The sequence below is a fragment of the Cydia pomonella genome, chromosome 24 (genome assembly GCF_033807575.1).
Source record: "Cydia pomonella isolate Wapato2018A chromosome 24, ilCydPomo1, whole genome shotgun sequence".
NCBI lineage: Eukaryota > Metazoa > Arthropoda > Insecta > Lepidoptera > Tortricidae > Cydia > Cydia pomonella.
The window spans coordinates 10,535,671-10,552,237 of NC_084726.1; the positions used below are offsets into that span (position 1 = coordinate 10,535,671).

The window sequence follows — 16,567 nt, forward strand, 5'->3', positions numbered from 1 at the left end:
AACGCGCACTCAATGGCAGCGTTTCCGGTTGAACAGTAGGAAAAATTTTAAAAATATGTAATTCAAACCGCCGACGTCCAAACGGATCCTAGCAGATTACAGTTAAAAAGACGTTACGAGTCCAAATGCGTTAACATTTGTGCCTAACAACCTCCAAAATCCATACCACGCAATTTTGGACCACAATTTACTAGCTATAGGGAGTATAAGCTTTAACGTGCACTTGTGTCCTTCTAGAGTCTGGGTACAGATTGGTGTCACCCGGCGTCGAACCTGAATGACTGGCTCCCGACCTTGACCTCCAGTTAGATCATCACCTGCTTTTGGGGATTTGGTAGGTTTTACACTTTTAATAAAAATAATAGCTAAAAAAGTTATTTAGACTGTAGATTAGTAGATTCTTCCTAGGTTACAAAAGCATGTTTATTTATTTAATCTTTATTGCACAATACATGAAGGTACAAATGGCGGAATTAATGCTTTAAGGCATTCTCTACCAGTCAACCAATCATGTTTATCATCACTATTCAGCCTTTTTAATGTTACTTTACTACGTTTTCCGTTTTGATTGACAAAAAATGCTACACAACTAAAAAGCTTTATTATGTAGCTATTCATTTGTCTCTACTTTCTTTTGTCTTAGGGCCTGTTTCACAATGTCCTAGTAAAGTCCTGAATAAGCTATTTACCTACCACTTTATCTGACGAATAAATAAAACTCATCGTTGGCGTTTCACAATCTTCAGATAAAGTGCTAAGTTTTGCGGGAAGTTTTTACTGGACATTGTGAAACAGGCCTTAGAGTATTGTCGTTATAAAAATGTCCTTACCCACCCGATTAGGTCAAAAATTAAGTCCGTTGTTATAACGTTTTGGGTAATATTTAATGCTGACCTATTTTACTTAAATCATACAGTGGTAGGCGTCACTTAACACTTGTGAAATCTCTTTTGTGTTATCATGTTTATTGATCAGCCTTCCGTATCAACATTTTCTTCGTCTGTTTTTAGTGACGTGTGACGTAGATTGGCCAGACAATATGAGAAGCTAGGAATATCTTATCATCAATGTAATTTTAGTTGAAACATTTAACTCTCAATCATTTACCTCAACGCACAGCTAGACTGTGGCATGAATGGTCGCCTGCGGTATTTCCGGACCGATGCGACTTTCAAACCTTCAACAAAAGAGCGTACTCCCATCTTAAAAGCTGTCAACGTACTTGCACGTTGCAATAATTGCTTATCAGGCGATTTGTCTGGCCATTTACCTCCTATATCAAAAAAACACTACCGTTTATAAAACGAAATTTACCGACCGCTCTAAATTTTTTCCATTTTGTTTCGTAACGGAAACATTTTAAGGTAACCTTTCTCGTCACCCTCACATTTCTCGAAGGCTTCGAAGGTAACGCCGAGGCAAGTTACAGACATCGTTAACTGGATGTCAAGGTGACTGTCGACTGTATAAGTGTATATAATTTTTTTTTTTTTTTTTTAGCGCCGGTATAATTTATGTCAGTAGTGTAATCTAAGAAAAAACATTTAATACATGAATTATAAATAATTACAACATAATATTGTACAGAAACAGTAGATTAAAATAAAATGAATACAGAAATAAAATAAAAATACCCCACAAACTATTAGCCCCGTCAAAAATTAACTTTTAAGCCCCGAACTGTTCCCTACCTGGCCCAAACGTTCCAAATATGCCAGCTGCGTTGCCACGCTGAATGGCTAAGGAAATTTGTTGGACCAGATAAGATCCAGCCCGGGGGTCGCAGCCTCTGTCCCTCAACCGGCGTCCAATATCTCTAACCAGCTTCTTGGCCTCGGCGCACCATGGCCCAGCCGTCTCGACAGCGACTGGAATAAAGTCATACACTGGTCCGAGGTTGGCGTATTTCCCATGTTCCCATTTTCTCCGTAGTGTATATAATTACATACACTTGTCGTACCTACAGGTAAAAAAAAAAAAAATAATAATAATAATTCAGCCTATATACGTCCCACTGCTGGGCACAGGCCTCCTCTCATACGCGAAAGGGCTCGGGCTATAGTCCCCACGCTAGCCCAATGCGGATTGGGGACTTCACATACACCTTTGAATTTCTTCGCAGATGTATGCAGGTTTCCTCACGATGTTTTCCTTCACCGAAAAGCTAGTAAAATATCAAATGACTTTTCGTACATAAGTTCCGAAAAACTCATTGGTACGAGCCAGGATTTGAACCCGCGACCTCCGGATTGAAAGTCAGACGTCATATCCACTCGGCTACCACAAATAAAAATAAAATAAGGTAAAGCCCTGGCATTACTTGAATATTCAAATCTTCCAGTTTAACAGTATATTGTACATGATTAGATGCAGGCAGCTCAAAAGCCCGATTTAAAAATACTTAACAAGACTTCAATGACAAGTTAGTTACCTAAAATTATATTAATTTTCATTTACACCAAAAGACGACAAAGATTCAAAGATTCAAAGATGAGAAAGATGAAGAAGATCTATTATATTTTGTCTAACTGTACATAGAAATATGTACAAAATTTTTTATAGTAAGACATCTACTATATCGGCTTTTAAATACCTACCTATATGACAGTGTTAAGAGAGCTTAAGATATGAGTATACATATCAACAATTGCAAAAAAATGACAACGTTAGGATCTATTATTCTATCTAATACTGGTGACCTATGGGGTCGATAGGGAGAAGGGATAATTTTGTTACGGGCCGTTTTAACTCGCCGTTTTTTGTTTTTAGGGTAACCACTATGACATGGCCGTCCTTGCCGGGATGTATATCGATCACTCGTCCCATAGCCCATTTTCCGGGTGGAAGGTTGTCTTCGTGGATTATAACCATATTTCCTATCTCAATGTTTTGTTGTGGTTCTTGCCATTTTGTTCGCGCTGTCAGTTGTGCTAAATATTCTGTTTTCCACCTTTTAAAAATGTCTTGAAATATTTTTTGGCTCAAATGCCATCGGGTGCGGGCGTCTTCTGCTGTTTCTATTACTGTTACACCGGGCCTTCCCGGCGTTAGGAAATGATTTGGCGTTAAGAAGTCGAGGTTGTCAATGTCGTCGTTAAGTGCGCACAATGGCCGAGTGTTAAGGCAACCTTCTATTAAAGTCAAAATTGTTGAGTACTCTTCAAATGTTAATTTTTGTTCTCCTACTACACGTTTTAAATGATGTTTCAGGCTTCGTACAGCTCGCTCCCATATGCCGCCCGCGCTTGGCCACGAAGGTGCATTAAAGTGCCATTCAATGTTCATTCCGGTCATTTCGGATAAAAAGTTGTTATCAGTATATCCTACTGGTGACGTCTGTAAGTTTTGCATAGAGATAACTGTCCATAGCCGATAAAAGACTTGCCGAGGCAATAAAAACATACTATACGTATACATAGTTACGTGCATAATCTCAGCATGCAATAATAGTCTCTTTGAATAAGCGAGGCGTTGGGGCCCCTTTAGCGTTTCCCTTCCAATCTTTATATCGTGTCTTTAATTTGCATGTCAAAAGGTATCCTTCTCTTCTCATGCGACAGCCCGCTATCATCGAACCATACGTAGGTACGATCTGCAAAAAAATGAGGTATCGTGCTATATATTAGTTAACTACAGGAAAGAGAAATGTGCCATTTTATTCAGAGTTGAACATACCACTTTTCTGGATTTGATTTTTTCTCTCCGATTCACGAGCTCTTGCAAAGAGAGAGCACGTGAATTTGAGTGAGAATAATCTTATTATAAAATGACCCGAATTAATAATAAATAATAATAAATATTAATAAATATTATAGGACATTATTACACAAATTGACTAAGTCCCACAGTAAGCTCAATAAGGCTTGTGTTGAGGGTACTTAGACAACGATATATATAATATATAAATATTTATAAATACTTAAATACATAGAAAACACCCATGACTCAGGAACAAATATCCATGCTCATCACACAAATACATGCCCTTACCAGGATTTGAACCCGGGACCATCAGCTTCGTAGGCAGGGTCACTACCCACTAGGCCACACCGGTCGTCAAACGAAACGAACGTCGAATTAGACTCTTTGAAATGATAATTTCGTGAAATGACATCGATGTCTATTAATATGGTGACAATATGGATATGTAGTAGGTACTTTTATTAATTGTCAATCTTACCAACAAACTGAGCCATTATTTACCTCGTACCCAGTTATATGCATAATAACATATATGCATAACGTATATGGGTGTTATTGGGGTCGGATCCCGAATGTAATCACAAAATTGCAAAAAAATCCAATGAACACCTTGAAGGCCCAGGGGTAAAATAAGTTTTTGGCAAAAATTTCATTTTCGGTACAAGCTTTTATCGCCGACTGTACTTTTTTCCACAGGCAACTAATACTCATCGAGAAAATTTTAAAAACCCCAAACACAATTAGGTTGCGTTGTGTTATCACAGAGTTCCTATGGCTACCTCCTGTCTCCATCATCAAACGTGGTTGTTATGCCGAAACCTGTCGAAATCGTAACTTTGGTTGGACAACACTTTCGGTCACGACTCACGTTGTTGTATCCAATTATTGCATAACACTGATTATATTCGGTCTAAAATCAATCAAGTATTTTCACTGACGAAAGGTTTACTAATGTGTGTTGCATTAGCCAGTGGGAAAGGAACGCACAAGGCACACATGTTTCAATCGTTACAAATAAAGAATGCATTGAACGATGAATGGCGCAGTGTGAAAATCGAAGCGAATGAGCTCAGATATAATTCGTCTGGATTAGACCGTCTCATCATCCTTTAGCATTATTCCAGAATTCACGCTCACGTATAATACGCCTGTAAGGGCTCCTCTACACGATGACCCAGCGTAGGCCAGTCTAAGGGACGCAGCTATGCGGTGGAATGAGATAGCAATATCACTTACTCCCTCTAACGCATAAATGCGTGCCTTGGACTGGCCTGCGCTGGGCCGTCGTGCAGAGGAGCCAAAATACACTCGGCAACATAGTGCCTAGAATTGGCACAGGCACTAGTCTTTGACTGTATGCCATCTGACACAGACGGGGAACTACGCCACATTGGTATTAGCTGATGTCTTCCAAAGATTTCAGAAGTAGGCCCTAATGCCGAGCGAACTTGCGCACAAACGCCATTTGCGCACCAACGAACTGGCGCACTCCTAGTGTTCGTAAGGCCTGTCTTTACGAAGTAATATATAAGTTAATTGTCTTTTCCTTTAACCGAAAAGCGACTAGCAAACATTGTAGATAAATTCCGAAATTCTTCTTCGAACTTCTGTCATTTCAAGTTTCTGTAAAATGTCTCTATTATTCTTATTTTGTTTAACATTTACTTACTTTCCTACTTTCTTCCTATTTCTATTCACGCTCCTTTGAAATAAAACTATTAGTATACCTATATCCAAAGTAGAGTCAGACCAAGCTAAGTTGGCAGAGATTTTTTTTTATACTACGTCGGTGGCAAACAAGTATACGGCCTGCCTGATGGTAAGCAGTTTTCGTAGCCTATGTACACCTGCAACTCCAGAGGAGTTGCCGACCCTAACCCCACCCCCCTCGTTGAGCTCTGGCAACCTTACTCACCGGCAGGAACACAACACTATGAGTAGGGTCAAGTGTTATTTGGCTGCGGTTTTCTGTAAGGTGGAGGTACTTCCCCAGTTGGGCTCTGCTCTAGATCTGGAATGACATCTGCTGTGCTGTGTCCTACCACACAAGGCGACATGACATTCACATTGCCCATACCTCTCTTTTGGACGTAGTTTAAGGACATACCCGGGTCCAAGATTTTGATAGATGATAATTTCATAGAAGTTTGACGTTTAAAATAACACTTGCACTGTCTGGGCTGACAAAATCGCTGCCAACTTATCTTGGTCTAACTCTACTTTGGATATATGTACAAATCCAATTAAGCTGGGGATTTGACTTAAAAAAAGATTTTTAAATTCTAAACTAGTATATCCTGTTCTGTAGCATGAGCTTGACGACATTTTAGTTATGGATGAATCAAGGTGGATCAGATGATTTTCTAGATCTTTTGGAATACGTAGTACCTACTTACTAATATGAAGTTTAAAAGAGTTTGTTTTTCGCAGTTGGTCTCCGCCTTATAGTAATAGTTTTATAAATATGCCCTTAGCGTTTACAACTCAGGAATTTATTGATACAACGAAAACATGCATTTAAAAAATTAAATAAAAAGACCTAAATTAAAAACATTTTTTTTTTCATCCTGGTCGCTCGGGAGGGTGCCCAGAAGGCTAGCCGCATTGTCCCGCTGGATAGCAATGCTGATCCGTCCTCTGGTCACCAGAAACCTTTATAAGGCGCTTTGACAACTCCTCATGGAGGCTACAACAACAACTGCTTACCATCAGGCGGGCCGTATGCTTGTTTGCCACCGCCGTGGTATTAAAAAAAAACTATAACTACATGTAAATGTATGTAATAAAAGAATTCTGCCCCAAAATGTAGGTATGTAATAATAATTCCTTAGAGCGGTCACCACTATACCTACAACACTATTACTGAGCGAGTTATGTAATCTTATCTATCTTGATTCTTTTAATAAGCGAATTATTATTTTATTTATTTATCTTAACCAGCTCAGGTTGAGCTGGAGGGAAGCCAGAAGGGTCGCTGAAGATAGGAAGTTGTGGCGCGAGCTTGTGAAGGCCCTTTGCGCCTCTGAGGTGAGCAGAGCATCGAGCATTCGCAGTTTTTAAGGAGATTCGGCGCATTGTTCGACGAACGCTGGTAGATTCTTCTATTCGCGAGAATGCTCATTACAAGTGAATCCTCAAGTCTATTAGCACCTGTAGGATAACAAAAACAACTAAGCACATTTATTTATCTAGGCATAGATTTTATATGAAATGTCAGAGCGGTCACACAAATTGGTGTAATTGAAACAAAGAACATTTTCTTCTCTTAGAATTCAATTTGGCACAAAGTGAGCTAATTCTGAGGTCACACACCTCGGTTTTTGCAGTGACGCCATTTCTGTAGTGATGTCAGGATTACGTCACTCTTTTTTGCGTGCAGTGTTTGTGGTAAAAAATGGAGTCGTGTCTATGGATTTCTATGGTGCTTATTAGGCAAAAAGACGTGAAGAGCAGCTTTGAGTGTTTAAATACGTGCATTTGTGATGCTACATATTAAAAACCTTCAAGGTTAAGAAAATTAAGGTATATTCATTATACTTCAATGGGTATATTTTAACGTTTATTAAGGTAACGTTAAAATGTTTGAAAGTTACCTGACCGTTTTTTAAATGCCACTTGTCATTAATTTAGTATTTTTTCACAAATTTGTGCGTTTTTTTCATAAACGTGTTTTACTACTCAGAATCACGAGCTCTTTCGATCGTAACGGGATAAAAAAGTCCCAGATTGTTTTTCCTATTGTGTTACCATTTCCTCATACTTTGTATGGCGGTAACAAAAAGGAAAGTATGAAAAATGTATGGAAATTTCGGGACACTTTTATTCGCCTATTTGGATGAAAAGGGCTCGCGATCTTGACTAGAAATAACACAAAAGTGGCAAAAAAGGTCCCATAAAAAAAGTGAAAAAAAAAGAACGCTCATCTAGGGATAATCACAGAGTATGAAGTAGAGAAAATAATTGATAATGCTAACAATTAAAACTCTTTATTCATTTAATATCTACAAATACATTTATTGGGAAACATACAACACATAATAAAACAAAATGCCAGCTCTCTGGTCACCGGTAGAATCTATGAGCCTTTTACTCATTCTGTATTTGAGGATAATTAGAATCGTGTTTTTATTCTTCAAAGCCTTTTCTCTAACAAATTATGGACTGTTGACATTGTAACACTAACTACAATGTAGCGCACCAAGCAGAAACTTTAGGCTTTCGCCAGACACCACGGTGCTCGCTTACCATGTAACGCACGTGTTAGTCATTATGTAATCAATAATATGAAGGTTAAATATTGTACATCTATTCTCGTATTCGTCGAGTGTTTAGATTACGTCGTGTTTAGATTACTATCTAACCCTTTTTCATATTGTTTCTGGGAAAAGCCATAAATTACCGCCAGACTATGAGTATAATTTTGTATTCGACATTATAAATATAAATATACCTAAGTTTTCTAGTGCTTTATTTTTTTTTATTTTTTTATTTATTGAGAAACAAACTGTTATAAAATAAACACATGAGAAACTTAGCTAATAGCTATGAATTGATTTCGTTATAGACCTATAGTTTCCTAATTTTAAATTTTTCGATGTACAATTGAAAAAATAATAATAGTGTAAACTGATAGCGTACATAACTAAAGCGTAAATGTATATAACATATATATATATATATATATATATATATATATTGGTTATTTTATTTTCTTACTCAAGGACTCACGTTAGAACGGCCCGGTTCCGGGCCGAGGCATCCGTCACTTCGTTTTCAAAGCATCACGTGATCACCGGTCACCTGTCATAGAAAATGAAGTGTCGGTTGGCCCGGCCTGGACCCTGGCCGTTCCAGCGTGAGTCGTCCTTTATTTGCAGTTTAAAGAAATGAGTATTTAATTTAGTTTAATTTGAACGATTACTTAACCATTCCATGCCCATTGTAAATATTATAATGGGCATATATGAATTAATTAATCGCTTTGGACCCACTGGCAAACGAAACTTACCCATTTTCCGTTTAACCGTTTTCGATCTCATATACCTATATGAAGAATAAAAACCTGAAACCGTAAGATCTCTATCATGTTTTTAAATAAATCTAACCCACCAATCACTGACGTCATCAGTCAATACCGAATTTAGTTCAGGGTCTATAAACACACTGTAATTATCGTGTTTATAGAGTGACTACACTACATCAACTGAAACAACCAACCTTTTAGTCCGTGACATAAGAGCCTTGTTTTTGTGGAAATCCTTGACCGAGACGTGTTCATAAAGGCGTACGAGTGAGAGAAAGACCAGAAACACTACCTGGTTTAATTTGACAGCGGTTTTTTCCTGTGAACTCGGATACAAAACTAATTTTCGATTGAACTAACGTACCTATTTTCAGTCACTCGCGTGATATGTTTCGGGGAGCCTTAAGTAGGTCTTCGTTTCTAGGTTAAATTGGGATATTTTTTTTGTCTAAAACAATAATAGTTCCATAAATCAAACCTGCTAGAATTTAAGTTGATGCCTGTTGTAATTGTAACCTAGGAAGTAGGAACGTACCCCGAACATCGATAATCGAAATTCGTATTGCCGATCTCTGTTACTCTAAATACTGCAATAACGATTAAGATATTAAAAAAGATAGACGAACTTGTCTGCAATTTCCGTCAGCAGAAAAAAGCGGCAAATTAAAAAATGTAGGCCCGAATGGTTATCGTCCCATACATAACTAGAAGTTCGCGCCTTTTTCAATTGACAAAATTGTTTAACCGGCTATAGCTCTCTTATTTTTCTCTTCTCTGAGGCTTTACGGCGAACATCAACAAATTTGTTATCTATGTCTCTATCGCTCGAGTAGTACCTAAACGATTGATTTTCCATATTCGGTAGGACCTGTGAACAAATTTACGGAATACTGTGAGTACAATTAAATGCCTAGTGTGTGAGAATCCTTGACCAGATCTAAAGAGAAGTGTAAACATATTCAGTGTGTGAAATAATTCAGTGCGCGCACGCTTATTATTAACAATGGCGTAGCGTGAGTCATGGGGGCTATCACTGAAATGTGCGATAAGCATTAGCGCATTTATTTACCTACTTTTACCACAGATTATACAAAATGTTTATTTAGTCACCTGAGGGCCTACCGCGAACCACGTTCGACGTGTTGCGTCCCTGTCACACTTATGTACGAATCTACAGGTGCGATAGAGAGGCAACACGTCGAAGGTGGTTCGCGGTAGGTCCTCTGGAATCATTTACGGGCTGAATATAAAGGACTGAGCAACATTTACTATGGGATCATTTCGGGGTTGGTCCCATAGTAGAAGTTGCTTAGATGTATTCACCCTGTAAATTACTGCAGGTGACTAAATAAACACCCTGTATAATAGTTAAATTGTATGAGAGCATGGCTATGACCGCGAAAATCGAAGTTCGTCAATTGCGGGCATTTTTCTCTGTCACTATAATTACGTCTTACTGAGAGTAAAAGAGAAAGATCCCCGCAATTTGCGAATTTTGGTTTTCGCGGCAGGCTCCCAGCTTTTCGAGATTATTAATGACTGTTCGGAGCAGTCCTGCTGGCCTAGCCAAAGTGACAATCGCTATCACTACAACAACGAAACGCTTTGTCTCGCTATCACTCTTCCAGATTAGTGCGACAGTGACAGTTGCGTTTCGATCGCTACTGAGCGTAAGCGGTTTGCTTGTTGGCTACGCGGCCTGTGTTGTGTGGCCATGCGCGCCCGAACACTTGAGTACCACGATATAACTGGGCTACAACCGCGAAAATCGAAGTTCGTCAATTGTGGGCATTTTCTCTGTCCCTCTAATTACGTCTTAGTGAGAGTAAAAGAGAAAGATCTCCGCAATTTGCGAAGTCCGGTTTTCGCGGTAGGCCCCCAGGGTTTCGATGATTTCGATCGCTTCGATGTTGGGCGCTGAAGTTTTCAAATCTCTAGAATAGAATCATCGGTCAATACAGACTGTTTTTAGTTTTGCAAACTGATTCGGAGTTGATCCAATGTCAATAAATATTGACGAAACTGGATATCGCGATTATATATTCAAGTACCTGGGCGACCGAGCATTGCTCGGTTATAACTATTTATTGTAATATGGTGGTGTATAGGTGATAATCTTATCTACATTTTTTTACTATTTTAAATATTGTCTAAAACAATAAAAATTAAAAAATTATATATAAACTTGAACATATAAAAAAAAGTTAGTCACCGGGCGAGATTCGAACCCGTAACACTCGTTTAGCAGTCCGCGTCTTAACCCGCTGGACCAGACGGACAGTGGCCGGCAACACGAAATTAGCGACCATATTCTGCGTCGAAAGAAAAACGCATGAAAACTCGAAAACACGCGTTTTCCCAAACATAAGACTAATCTAGATCGATTGTTTACCCCCAAAAATCCCCATATACCAAAATTCAGCAAAATCGTTAGAGCCGTTTCCGAGATCCCGGAAATATATATACATATATATATACAAGAATTGCTCGTTTAAAGGTATAAGATATACTGCTTGAAAATAGTAACTATATTACATACTTAGGAGGCCTACGGGCAAAGTAAGAAAAGTCTCAGATCGAGAAACATGTGATTAGAGGCTTTCTTATTTACTGGGCGAGGCGTGTATGCTATTATTCTGTTCAACGGAAAGCGGCAACTTTGTTTAGCGTAGCGGGTCAAATGTTGACGCTTTCTGGCCGGAGGGCAGATGAAATATTATGAATAGTTGTTACAATAAAAGTATTTAAATTACAATGATTTTGCCCACAAACTGCCCTATTTGACTTGCCGATATCTAAATAATTATAAAGTCAAAATAACTTTTGTGTGTGTGTGTCTCCATCACAGAATTTTACAGACCGGCAATTAAAAGGGCACTTGTCATGAAGGTAGCTACATGAGACCACATCATCTGTCGCAGTCTCCTGACTGTCGTGGCCGAAAGAAGGGACAGTGGCCTGATAAGGTACTGGTCCTCTCTGTATCTAGGGCCCACTGATTATCAGTTCGCTGGCCGATATTGGCCTGTCATCAGTTATCCGCGATTGTCAGCTTTTGCGAATAACTGACAGGCCGATATCGTCCGGCGAACTTGTGAGACGCGCATCAATTTATCAAGACGATCGCCAAGATCGTATCAAAACCAGTGTAAAACCATAACAAATTGTTATATCTTAATCGGGCTCTAGGCCCCCTTGTATAGTGCTGATATAATATGGCTCCTCTACACGTTGGCCCAGCGCTGGACCAGCGAGATGGCCATGCGATGGTTGAAACCGCGTTCGAGCACGCACAGGAATGGGCCACGTGTAGATACGTACTGCCATCGCTGGCCCATCTTTGATGTGCGGAAGAAAAACCGACACCGTGGTCATTCCATCGCCATCCCGCCGCGCCATGAGCCATCCGACACCACTACCCTCTCTACGTGCTGGCCCATCTTAGTGGGCTGGCCCGGTATGATGGCTCATCGTGTACTGGAGGCACTATACTAGTCTGTATCTTTAGGTATTTAAAAAAAGGTAAACAAAATCTACCCTCAAATGGCGCCTTAAGGCAGCTGAGGGTAGATGAAAACATTACATGATCAAATAAAGTAGGTTTAAAGTCAGGTCGTTCAGTGACAGATCCAGGCGGTTTTGTATTTGGTTGGTTAACCAATAAATATTAAAACTACCCGAAAATGTTCAAATTGTTTGTTTACTTTTTTTTAAATACCTAAAGATACAGACTTATAGTTTTTGACTCCGTCACACCCTTGTAGTTTTAAATAATATCATTACGAATACCATCGGGCCGTACGCTTGTTTGCCACTTCATTAAACTCCCTTCTATGTCAGTAGCTCAAATCGCTGCAAGCTTGTGTTTCTGGAATTTACAATTATTTCTTTACCTGGTGGTAACTGATACGTCTCAATTCGCACCATGCTATCAAATCTCACACCCAATGCAAAACATACCCTATGTGTAAGAACGTACAGTGTAAATTAGCGTAATTTGCAGTTATAACTTAGTGTTTGCGAGCAGGTTGCGTCAGTCTGTGTGAGTGTGCCTAAGCTTGCGGTCTTCTGTGTAAATATGTGTTTTTAGTCAACATATAGGACTTAGCGTTTTTAGGTGTGATATTTTGAGCTATAATGTGATGTGTTATAGGTAAGTTAATTAAAAATATTTTATATATTGTAGTAAGTAAACTTGGTTTTTATGTCTCATATTCCAAAATTATAGGCCCATGTACACACCCTGTGCCTAAGAAACAGGAGATACCTACCGGGTTCGAATCTGCATTGAAGTGACATTTATTTGTGTGTTTTTTTGGGCTTTTTGGGGTCGAAACGTTAGGGCTATGGGGGCCCAGCGCCCGGAGTTTATATAAGGATTTATTGGCGTCGCGTTTGGTGGATGCCACGGGTGACCATAAGGCTGGTCAGTATTTTGCCCAAAGAATTAGCATCGCCATTCAACTGAGATATGCGGCCACACTGCCTGCTGGCGGTGAGTTAGAGGATGTTCTTTATTTAAAGAGTAAGTAAGTAAGTTGACGAAGCCTGGTGCAGATTTTACTGCTGTATTGTTTTGTGACGAAGCCTGTAGCTGATTGCTGATTGTGATTCTGTGTTTACCTGACGAAGCTTGCGTTGCGGATATAAAATCATGGTTCCTGAATAAAATATTTTTTTGCGTGTTTCTATGGTTTATCACAAATGTTTGTTCCTGAGTTAAGTATGGACGTTATTTATATATTTAAGTATGTATTTATCTATATAAGTACATATGGTTTCGTCGTCTATTACCCGAACAAGCTTTTCTCATACCTTATCGAACAAAATAAATAAATTGGCCAATCGAAATAACGGATAAATTAAATATTTTTACCAATTAATTGTATGTATTTAATTTAATATCGTTGATAAAATAAACGTAAGATATTTAAGTACCTTTGTTTTGTTTTAAGTACTGATGAAATTACCTAACTTTCACACTAAAAAATCAGGAAAGAGAAGAGTCGTAGAATGTATTGGATCCGTTGGATATATCCCATACATTTAACGACTCTTCTCTTTCGGCACAGGGCACAGACCCTAAAAAACACTATTTTACCGATTTTACCTATTAATTGCATGTATTTATTTAATATCGTTAATAAAATCAACGTAAGATAAGTTTTTTGTGTGTAAAGTAGTCATGAAATTACCCAAGTTTTACAAAAATAAAAACAGTTTGTCTATAATGTTCAATTTATCTCAGTTACTAAATAGATTCACAACCAATAACTCGGCCCCAGAATTTTTAATTTTCAGGAATAAAATAGTCCAATTTGTTTAATAATATCCGTCTACGTGTTCTGTGTTTTATCATTTTTATCAATAAATCCTTTTATCAACAAAGTATTGTTTGTAATCACTAGACATAAATATTGTAAGCGACATCGATATTTAGCGATAAGGCGAGGATCGAACGCATTTATCAATGAAGTGTCAATCTGTTTACAATGTGTCATGATGTCTTATTTACTATTGCTCATGTTATTTATGCTAATAATTACTATTACTACTTAGTGCTAACGTTAAGTGTAAAAAAACCGGACAATTGCGAGTTGGACTCGCCCACCGAGGGTTCCATACTTTTTAGTATTTTTTGTTATAGCGACAACAGACATACATCATCTGTGAAAACTTCAACTTTCTAGCTATCACGGTTCATGAGATACAGCCTGGTGACAGACAGTCTTAGTAATAATAATAAATAAAATAAAATAAAATAAAATAAAATAAGATGGCGCTGTACTGTGCCATATGTTTTTCAGTCACTGAATTGTCAAACGTCAACTTTTTACGATCAGAGTTACCGCAAAATGTGTGGAGCTGTGCAGCGCCATCTCGTTTATCGTTTACGTGTCAAATTCGAAGCTCGAAATTGTGTAAGATTTTACGCATCTATCTCAATCAATGTATCTTTGGTGTACAAACAACGTCTTGAAATAGTGTTTTGGAAGTAGATGAATTAAAATAAACTTTATTTAGTAAACAAAACAAATTTACTAATTAATAACAATAAGCCCTATTCTTTATTGTGGTTAGTCTGAGTAATCGTAAATGTCATATCACTTGCATTAATATAGACATGACAATAGTCAGATTTTTTTATTATCAGACATATTTTCGTAAACATTTATATACTTCTTGCGTGTGGTTGGCGAGACGCTGTGTCAACTTACCCTTGTGTCAACTCACCTCGGTGTCCCTCTATGTAGGTATACGTACGGATTTATTTAGTCACCTGCAATAATTTACGGGGTGAATATATAGGTCATACTGAGCAACTTTTACTATACGACCAATCCCGAAATCGCGAAAAAATATTTACTCTCCCATAGGTCAGACTGCCAAAATGGCAAAATGTATTAAACAGCCAATTTTTTTTCGCGATTTCGTGGTTTGTCCTGTTACGAATGCAACTTATTATTATATAAAAATATTCCCAATGCAGTAGCTAAACGCAGCCGTCGGGCTCGGCTAGTATTCGGAGGCTTTTCAAAAGCACCAATAGGAACGCTCCACATATTCTGTATCGCGGCCAATTAGAGGCACCTAAATTTAAACCTTTTGTACTGATCAAATATTGCAAGATCACTCTCTCATCATCTTCCATACTATCAACAACCAACCGCTTTTTACATTTAACCGTTTTGGCAAATAAACCCTTGTAACCAGTAAATTGGAAAATTATAACACTAAGAATCGAAGTTTTATTTGAGTCGTCGAGATCCTGACCTGGGCTATAACCGTGAAAATCGAAGTTCGTCAATTGCGGGTATTTTTCTCTGTCATTCTAATTATGTCTTAGCGTGAGTAAAAGAGAAAGATCCTCGCAATTTGCGAATTTCGGTTTTCACGGTAGGCCCCCTGCACGGTGGCTATCAGTCCCGTAGTAGAAGTTGCCCAGTATGACCTATTATTCACCCGTATATTATTGCAGGTCACTAAATAAACATCCTGTATACCTATTTAATAAATTTCCAATTGTTTTTGTGTTTTTTTTTTTAACAAATTAATATATAGTGCCTACATGCGGCTCTAAACTAAATAGGGTCTTAAAAACCTAAAGACGAAAGTAGACCCGCGCGAAATCACCTCACTCTTTTCTAGAACTCTGATAATTTTAGATTTTGCTAAAAACATTTTTGATATTGTACAGTCACGTCTGAAAATATCGATATGAAAAATGTGCCAAAAATATGTATACACTACCTTAATATATGGGCAATAAAGTCGTGTATACATATTTTTGGCACTTTTTTCGTATAAATATTTTTAGACGTGATTGTACCGTTACCATTATACAGCGTGTGCTTTTGATACGACCACATTATCAAAGGGTAGTTATAATGTAGGTAGGCTTTAATGAAACACTTTCATAGGTTTTATAAAAAATGCACGACTTTTATTTTTCCAAAAAAAAAATTCAGCAAGTAATGTATCACTACTTGTTTCAACTCAAAACGTCACAAATGTCACAAGTGACCATGATGTACGAAATACTATATAAATATATAATAATAATAAAAAATATGTCCAGTAGGGCTAAGATGGTCGGCTCTTTATCATTTGTCACCATGCCTGTCACGTTCTAACAAGTATGTAAGTGCGAAAGTGACGAGCATAGTGACAAACGATAAAAATGGAACCATGCTGCCACTGCTGGTAGTTAAGACTAAATAAAAAAATCTTTTAGGATCGTTTAACCCTACCTACGTCTAGTTTAAGTTTGCGGTTACATCAAAAATACACACTGTATTATTAATCTAATTGACTTTGTTTGTTTACCATACAGAATTTAAT

At 38.0% G+C, this 16,567-nt stretch overlaps 1 protein-coding gene across 9 annotated transcripts in view; it reads left to right on the plus strand.

Annotated features, from left to right (window-relative positions):
- The window catches only part of LOC133531104 (uncharacterized), a 109,251-nt gene that overhangs the window by 11,773 nt on the left and 80,911 nt on the right, over positions 1 to 16,567 (plus strand). For 7 of the 9 annotated variants that reach the window (XR_009801457.1, XR_009801458.1, XR_009801456.1 and 4 more), the window contains exon 1: positions 12,739 to 12,878. The exons of 1 other annotated variant lie outside the window; for it this stretch is intronic. The gene's annotated coding sequence lies outside the window, so the exon portion shown is untranslated. Of the gene's footprint in view, positions 1 to 224; positions 335 to 12,738; positions 12,879 to 16,567 lie in introns of those variants that run through there. One more of the 9 variants, XM_061869209.1, reaches the window with a different exon arrangement.